Source organism: Tenrec ecaudatus, chromosome 4 (assembly GCF_050624435.1).
Source record: "Tenrec ecaudatus isolate mTenEca1 chromosome 4, mTenEca1.hap1, whole genome shotgun sequence".
Lineage (NCBI taxonomy): Eukaryota > Metazoa > Chordata > Mammalia > Afrosoricida > Tenrecidae > Tenrec > Tenrec ecaudatus.
In genome coordinates this window covers 141069696-141078845 of record NC_134533.1, presented here as the reverse complement: position 1 = coordinate 141078845, position 9150 = coordinate 141069696, and positions in this window count along the sequence as shown.

Below are 9150 nucleotides of genomic sequence, written 5' to 3'. Positions count from 1 at the left end.
AGTCAACAAGGATATCTTGAGACGGGCCTAACACTTAAAGAACTTTGTTGTTCTGTTTACTGGCTCCCGGTCAACCATTGTTTTCTGTGGTTACCCTTAAACCTAAGCTAACATGAAATATCCAGATATGACTCCCCGAAGTGTAACTTCCACTGATTTCCAGAAGGACACCTCAAAGACGGTCTGTGGTCTCCTCACTGGTACACCTTCTAAATAAAAACTTTTCATTCTCTGGCTTGGCCTAGGTAAATTAGCACCATCACTTCTGAGTCAAATACCTACATTTCAGGTGGTATAAAGGAAGAGACATAAAAAAAAATGGGTTTTTTCTCATGGTGTGTTCAAGGCCAGGGGTTGATTCCTAGACCTACTATGGCCCTGTGTCGAAGGTCAGCCAATCAGTACAGGTTAGCCTGTCAGTACAGGTGTGAAGGTCAGCTCGAAGGTCAGCCAGTCAGTACAGGTGTGAGAAGGGAGAGCATCATAGAGCTGCCATGCACTATGATGCACTATGATCCCAGGGACTGTTCCTAGGTGCACGCACCTGTGGACTTGCTGTTTCCTAAGCTAATTTCGGCCGGGATCACCTGTAATTCATTGCCAAGGTATCACAATGCCTACCAATCAAAAAGGCATTGCCAAGTTGCTAAGAGTGTAGAAACTATCCAAAACGCATTCGGGTTTGAAATGCCGCAAATCATGATTTGTGGTATTTCAAATTTGGTGCATTAAGTAAGGCCAATTAATATCTTAACCACTTAGAAATTCCCTTAGGACAAATTTCCTCAAAAGTGTGCCGTTGTTTGCAAACCTGAGTATGCATCAGAACCACCTGGACGCCTTCTTAAAACAGGTGACTGCCCCGCTCCAGAGCGCTTGACTCAACAGGGTTGAGGTGAGGTCTGAGAAGGTGCATTTCTAACCAGCTGGAAGATGTTGATCCCCGATGATTTCTCGTCGACCCATTAATCCCCACAGTCTGAGAGACTGACCGCTGCCATTTGCCATTTGTTGATTTTATCACTGAGCTAGTTTGTACTATTACTGAGTTTGCCTCTGCGTTCTTGATTGAGACTGTGGTCGGGAAGCATCTATCTAGCACAACATAACCCCCTTGCATCCCACCCATCCTGGAGTATGTATGTGTGATGCTTTCGGGGTGGGGGGGGGAGACACCTCGGGAGCGGCCCTGCCTCGGAGCACTGCATGGATGCTTGATACTCTTGCTTCTCCTCACAACGACTCCTACAGATGCACCCACGAATCTCATGATGCAGGTGGGGAAACTGAGGGACGCAGACGTTAAGGAGAAGAGCTGAAATCTTCACACAGACCTGTTTGACTAGATAGTCTTCCCCAAAATATATGCCCACCGGAGACAAAAAACTGGCCTAGCTGGGACCTAAAACCTTCCCTCTGAAATCAGCTAGCAGAGACGAGCACAATGAGACTTCGACTCAAAGCAGAAGAAAGCGATGTTTAGAGGCCGTGAACGGAGAGAGCTGGATTCCAGGTCCGGCATCATGCATGTAACCATGGCACCCAGGGTTCCTAAAGCCAAAGGCACCGCCATCGAACCGATTCCAACTCACAGCCACCCTGTAAGACAAGAGTCGAGCTGCTCCCTCTGGTTACTGAGACTGGACATCTTTATGGGCACAGACAGCCTCCTCTTTCTTCCATGGCGCGCAGCTGGTGAGTTCAAGCTGCTGACCTTGAGGCGAGCTTCCCAAAGCATAGCCAATCCCACCAGGGCTCAATCCGGGATTCAGTCGGGGAAAATAGCACATCTGCACCCAGCCAGAGCAATCTCCCCTCCGAGGTAATGTCTACCTTTCTCCACAGAGGTTAGCATTTAGAATAGAATAAGCAAACCTAGCTGTGTGCTTAGCCGGGGACTTTGGAATTTTCTACAGCATTCGGAGTCATAGCTTTGCCTGCCCGGGGAGATTTTGCTCTGTCGGTGTGGCTAGCCTCGGCGCAGGCACTGGACAGCGTCCCCACCATCACGAGCACCCTCTGCATGGGCCCAGGGGAATAAGGGTGCTTCTAGGGGTTCAGCTTAGGTGGAACATAATTAGAGATGATGAAGCTACTGAGCCAACAGTCATCAAGTGGACCAGCAGTGAGGTCAAACATCTTGTGATTTGGGCTTTGGGTAACCATGGCATCAGTCACTTGAGGGCCACTTTGTGCGTGTGTATGTGTGTGTTCACACGCATGCGCATACATTAAGTGGAAGCAGAGAAGGGGGTGGGGAGAAGACTCTAAACAATTGCCCAATTAGCTGTCCTGACAATTATGCGAATGTGACATTTGGTTAAAAAAACGCAATGATCATTTGAAATTGAATTGCCCATTTTGAAAGCATCCTCCTGGCTCAGTCGCCATGCCAACTGATTCTTCCAGTGGTGTCCGCTGCTTTGAGAGGCAGGCTACAAGAGTCTCCTTCAGACCTAGCTCCAGTAGGCTTTCTTAATTAACCAAGTGAAAACCAAGGAGAGAGGACACGGGTTGTGAGGGGGGCTCAGCCAGCCCCCTCCCAGGGCTATCTCAGGCTGGAGGACAGTGTGCCCGACCTCTGCAGATGAGGAAATGTGGCAGTGGGAAGCGAGGGCAGCAGTGGAGGCTGGCCAAGCAGGATCATTCTCATGCAATCAGCTAAGGTCTCTTTCCAAAGCAACGGGGAGGGAGAAGCAAGGGTGAGCTAAACAGCACTTTCCAGAGATCCAGCCATCTGACTGGCTGGCCTGGCTAGATTTTTCCCAGGACTTCCTGTGGCGTCCAGCAAAACAGCAAGGGGATGGACCTCTTCTTCAAGCGTCTTCCCAGCGTCTGGTCTCCTGGCCTGACTGGCCTCCCAGGGCGCCCCCACAAGGGCCGCAGTTTTCTTTGGCCTGGTCCCCTCCCAGCACCATGCCTTCCCTTGCCCGCCTACCCAGAGAACACAGATCTGAAAACCTGGGGCCAGGCTCCTCCCATGGGTGTCGTTCCCCCCCCCCCCCCCCAGCTCAGAAGGCAGGGAGCTGGGGGTCAGGATTTCAGCTTGTCCTTACAGATGAGGTTGTCACCGTCATTGGGGGTCACCGGGCCGACCTCACATGATTGTTCCGCTGGAGACCCCAATGTCACTCTAGCTCGCTGAGGTCCCCCTTTCCTTTACCAGGTCTGATGTCCGTTCCCAGAGACTGGTCTCTCCTGTTAACATGTCCGAAGTACATGAGATGAAGTCTCGCCATCCTTGTTTCTGTTTTAACAGATGAGGAGTCCCAATCGTGCCATAGTCAGAGAGGTTGCCTGTTCACTGAATGGTGAGCAGTTCTAGCCCATGAGATGCTCCCTGGGAGGAAGCTTCCCTAAAGATTGACCACCTGGGAAACACTGTGGGCGGCTCTCCTTTGTCCTACAAGGTGGCCGTGAGGTGGCCTCCGTGCTGTGGGGGAGAAGCACAGCAGGTTCTCTCGAACAGGTTTGTGCCAGGAGTTGAAGTGGGAGGAGGCTTTGCACCCTGGTAAGCACTGAATCCCCAAGCTTCTCTGACAAGCGGTCCCTGCACAAGGCCCCTGAGCCAGCACCTCCGCTCTGTTGCCCACACAATGGGGAGTCCTAGTGGGCATGAGCTCGGGCACAGGCCCACACTATACAGAGCGGGTACAATGTACTTCCGTAAAGGGTCTGCGCTTCAGGGAGCCTTGTCTGTGACGGGGGGTGAGAACAGCGTCATTGTGAGGATTGAACGAGCAAACACGGGGAGGGGGCAGGCTGCACCTGGCATGGGCGAAGGAAGCACATTAAACTGGTAGCCCTTAGGTGTTTGCTGGTGTTTCCTGTATTCCTTTCCAAGAGGTGACTCAGCACAAGGCGGAAGAGGCTCCCCAGAGGACTTCTGAAGTCTCATCCTTGCACACAGATCCTGGGGCCTGACTGCTAAGAGGCCACCTCTATGAGGGTCTTTCTGAAAAGGCGAGGAGCCCTGAAATCATTGAGCTGGCTGCAGGGAGAATGGCAGGAACGTGCTTCCTTGTGGGGGTGAGAGAGAACAGGGAAGATCCTTCAGCCAGGAGATGATTGGCTGGGCCATTGTGGGGCGCTCCAGAGGCCAGCACTTGTCCGGGAGTGCCACTGTGCCCCTTTGGAGCGGAGCGGGTTACAGGTCTAGTTGAAGAACCCCACTGGAAAGGGAGCAGGGGAGTAATGTGGGTTGGGGAGGCAACAGCCTGCGATACTGCCCTGACAAACACACACCTCACATGAGAAGCACTTCCGGTTTTCAGGCTGGGACACCCAGTTGAAGGCCCAAGGCAGCCTTGTGAGGTAGGCAAGGGTTCATTCACCCACCTGACAGGTCCGGGTTCAAAGAGCTTAGGAGACTGGCTCCAGGTCCCACAGGTGGAGCAACAGCAGCAGCAGGTGGGATCCCTCTGCCCACCTGCCTGCCCCTCAGAGCCTGGGAAAGGGCTGAGGTCCTGGGATGCAGGCCATGGTTGACGACATCTTCATTATGATTAGTACCCAGCTATTCATATAAAGGCAGCCTAGAACGTGGACCTACCAGAACTTTCTTGACCCGTCCTTCCTTAGCCAATCCGTCAGCTGCCTCTGGCATCCCAGCTTTTCCCTGTCACCATCTCAACAGATTGCTCAGTTCTCCCTCCCCGCTATAGTGGCTTTCATCCCAAGAGGACCCACTCGTCCCTCATCCGGGAAGCCCTGGTGGTGCAGTGACGGACACGCTGGGCTGCTCACCATGAAGCCCGCTGTTCGAACCCAACATCCACTCTGCGGGAGAAAGATGAAGCTTTCTGTTCCCTTCGAGAGGGAAGGCCTTGGAAACCCAAAGGGTAGGTCTGCTTTGTCCTTTAGATTCACAGTGAATTCTAATCAACTCAATGGCAGTGAGGTTCTCTTTTAACCCATTAAACCTGATCCTCCCAGTATGCACTTAACAGCGGGAGACTGGGGAGTCCAACCCATGCAGTGAGGAGGGGAAACACGCCCCAAGTCTGCGTGGCATGAAAGCCCGTCTGCACAGACCTGGGAAGGTGGACCAGGTGTTGGTGAAGGGCGACTCATCTCGTTTTAGAGAAACACATTGATCTGTCCATTGGAAGCAGCGTTTTCTTTCGAGCAATTTCCCTGTTGACATTCGGTGTGAAGTAGAGGCTTGGAAACAATACGCATTTTCAAAGCAGCCACGGGCAGTGTCAATTTGCTGGCTGTCGTTAGCTGCTGTCGAATTGATTCTGACTCCTGGCGACTTCACATGTGCCGAAGTCGGCCTGCTCCATAGGGTTTTGAGGATTGTAACCTTTTGGAAACAGGCCTATCTTCTGCGGCACCACTGAATGGACTTGAACTGCCAACTTTCTGACTATTATTTGAGCACTTAACTGTTCTTGCCACCCAGAGATTTAATCTTAGCTTATGGAGAGACCCAGGGAGGAGGAAATGACTTTTTTCTCTTTCTTCATCCTATTTTGTTGGAAGAGTTCAAGTCAAAGAAATCCTTTCTACCCCGACTCCCCTTGGCAAGGAGGTGCTCTTCCCACATCCCAGGAAAATCTGTGGGATTCTCTGGCTGTGGAGATGCCTACCCCTCCAGGAAAGAAGTCCAAGGAGGTGTCAGGGTCTGGCTGAGGTTTTTGGGTTGTTTCCCCCCAGGGTTCCTGTTTTTATTTCTCCGAGAGAGTCTCAGAGGTGTGAGTGGTTTTCCAGGACACCAGAGCTTGCTCCTGCCTTGTGACGTTTCCATGTCTACAGGGGTGGGGCCCAGTTCTGGGGCCCAGGTGAGGACACCAGTGCTGGAACCTCTGCTCTGTCATTAGCTACCTAGGTAACCTGGGGGGAAGCCACCAACCTCGTTGAGCTCCCTCACTTGACACTAGGTTTTCATAAAACCTGCCCTTCCTTCCTGGTTCTCTGGAAGATTGCATGAGGGAACAAGGATGAAAGATGTTTCAGGTGGCTCTTTTACTAAAATGCAGTTAAGATACACAGACTGGGGGTCTCACACTTCCCCAGCTCAAAATATACTGTGTAGCCACAGTAATCAAAACAGCCTGCTGCTGACTGGTCCAATGACAGACATGTAGACTCATTGAATAGAATTGAGAAGCTGGAAATAAATCCATCAACCTATGAGCAGTTGATTTTTGGCAAGGAGTCACAATTCATTGAAGGAGGAAGCAACTGTCTGTTTAACACAAGGTGCTGGCAATCCTGAGGGTCCAGATGAGGAGAACGAAGCAAGATCCACACTTCAGACCGGATACAAAAACTAGCTCACCATGGGTGCAAGTCCCCAATGACAAAGTTAAACTTTTTGGAAGACCAAAGAGGGATAAAATGCTGTGACTCTTCAGAGATTGACTGGCAAACACAAATACAAAAGCAAAAATAGCAGTAGATAAATTAGATAATTGAGACCTAAAGCGCAAACACTTATGCTCATCAAAAGAGTAAAAAGAGGACCCGTAGGCCGAGAAAAATGTTCCTGGAGCAGCAGGTAAAGGTCTAATTTCTAAAGCATATAGAAACCATGAACAGCTCAACCACAGAACGAGGATCTAATGAAAACACACACAAACATTTTACCCAGGAGAATGTTTAAGCAGCCAAGCAACTAGGAAAAGATGCTTGTGACCATTAATCATCAGAGAAATGCAAATCACAATACACTGAGAGAGTATGGCATTGATAACAACAAAACAAAATAAGATAAAACAAACAGAAAACAACAAAAGCTGGTGAGGTTGTAGGGAAATGTGAACCCTCACCCACTGCTGGTGAGATGGCAAAATAGTATAACCCTCTGAGAAACAGGGTGGGGAGTGCTCAGAATGGACTGAAAGAATAGTGTGAAAGATTTAACCAGTATCACTGGATACTGTAAAACAATGATTTGGGTAGAAAATATTAAATAGGAAACTTCCCCTTAAATACAATAAAACATTTGTTGAAATAAATAAATATAATACAGTTCACCCTAGTTTGAAACAAGACCCTGAGAGGTGGGAGGCACAGCTCACAGCGGTGGCCGCGTGTGTAATTGGGGAGCATGCGCATTTGAGTGCCAGTTTCCTCCATCACTGAGTGACCCTAACCAGTGGCTCCTAGCACTGGGGGTGGAAGAGCCTTACCTCTGTAGCCAGAGAGGACCAGATCCTCATGGAAGAGTTTCGACTTTAAAGCAAAGTATTGAGGTGTGATTGATACCTAATAAAGCCAAAGAACTTCTGCTTCCAGCTGAGATGGAAAGCAGGCACCAGAGTTTTGACTTTTACAGGAAAAGTGCATTACAGAAGAAGGAGCTGCCTCACAGGGAGTGCTCCTGGGGTCCCAGAACCTCACCCTAAGTGCTGAGGGAAAGCAGCCCTAATCGCCCTGGCATTTCCGACAAGGCCATTGTTCCTAAAGTCTGCAGGGCTTTGCAGTCATTCCAAGCTGGCCTGAGTCAGGTCACCTGAGCCTGCCTCCTAGGATTTCCCAGAGCTGAAAGTGCATTAACATTCCCCAGAGATCAGGGCAGGGCTAAGAAGCGGAGCCCAAGCCGGTGGTGTGGGACAGGAGGAACTTTGAGGGGGTAATCATTTAACACTACTCACGAAAACGTCTCTCCTAATACCAAAGCCAGTGGATGAGCTCCTGCCTCTCTGTGCAAAGAGCGGGTTTGTCTAACTCACAGGGCGGGCAGTCGGGAGCACAGCCCCAGTGGCGGCAAGAGCACGTGGTGCTGCAAAGGACAGTTGGAGGCCTCCAGGTGTCTTCAGTTGGGCGAAGCAGGCGAATCCTATACTTAGATTTTTTTAAAAAGCCTTTCAGTTGATTGTGGGAAATCCTTAACCATGTGCCCAATGGCTCTGTATCTACTGAATATACTGCCGTTCAAGCCCAGGTATTGACTCAGGGAAAGTGCCTGCTGGACTAGATGCTCCGCTTCCACGCTACTGCTAGCTTGGGCGGGATAATCCTTAGTTGTATGTGTGTGTCTGGGGGCATCCTGTGCATTTCACAAATAGCAGCATCCTTGTCTTCTACCCACTAGATGCCAGTAGCATCCCATCCTCAAGTACTGACGATCAAAAAAAAAAAAAAAAAACCTCAAAAAAGTCTCCAGCCATTTCTGAATGTGCCCTGGGGCACACAGTCACCGCAGCTGAGAATCGCTGCATTAGAATGATACAGGCCTGTTTCAGCCAGACCAAGTTTCTCCCATCAGCAGTCGACTGTTGTTTTAGCTATTACTCATGGTGCAGATGTTACGTGCCAGGCTCTGTGCAGAGGGGCTGATGGACTCATCGATCGTGGCCAGTGCGTTATAAGGGGTTCTGGTTTCCAGGTGCCCAGGTGGCATAGTGGTTACACATTGGGCTGCTGCCTGCAGGGGCAGTGGTTGGAAGCCAGCAGCTGCTCTGGGAGAGCAAGATGAGGCTTTCGACTGCCATCGCGCTGCAGTGTCAGAGACTCACAGGCAGTCCTCCCCTGTCCTAAAGTCAGCATTGGTTTTAACTGGAAGGCAGTGAGTTTGGTTTGGGGAGTGTCTGTTTCTTCTTTATCATCGGGGCACACAGAACAAGCAATAGTCCTAATGTCTTCCAGTTTCTCTAGCTAAGTTTCAGGTTCTCTCCCTCCCTCCCACTGCCCTCCGCCCCCAGACATGCCTGCCCCCCAAGGAGGAGAGACAGTATTGGGTTGGGAAAAGCCCTGAAAGTCCTGCCACTTCTTGTGACCGTGCTTTCAGACAGGCTTGTCATCACTCGGAGTCTCGTCTCCCGTCTGGACAGTGAAGAAAACGCTACCTGTGCTGTAAGGCGTGGAAACAAGGCCTATGATGAAAGGGCGCATGTCTGCTCCGCCTACTATGACATCCAATGACTAACCGCAGGACCTGGCTCATAATTGATGATCAACAAGTGCTCCTTGAACGCACGGGTTGGTGAGGAAACATGCCAGGTGTTGCACACAGGCACGGGCACCGAGCATGTGCTCAAGCCATCCTTGCTGGCCGACTGAGTGTGACACAGGCGAGCAAAGTGGAGAGATGCTTACAGGTATTGTGAGTATCGTATGACCCAAGAGGGTGGGAATAGCGCTTTAGCAAGAAGAACAACTGCTTAAATAATGGCAAGTGTGCAACTTACTTCCACGCAG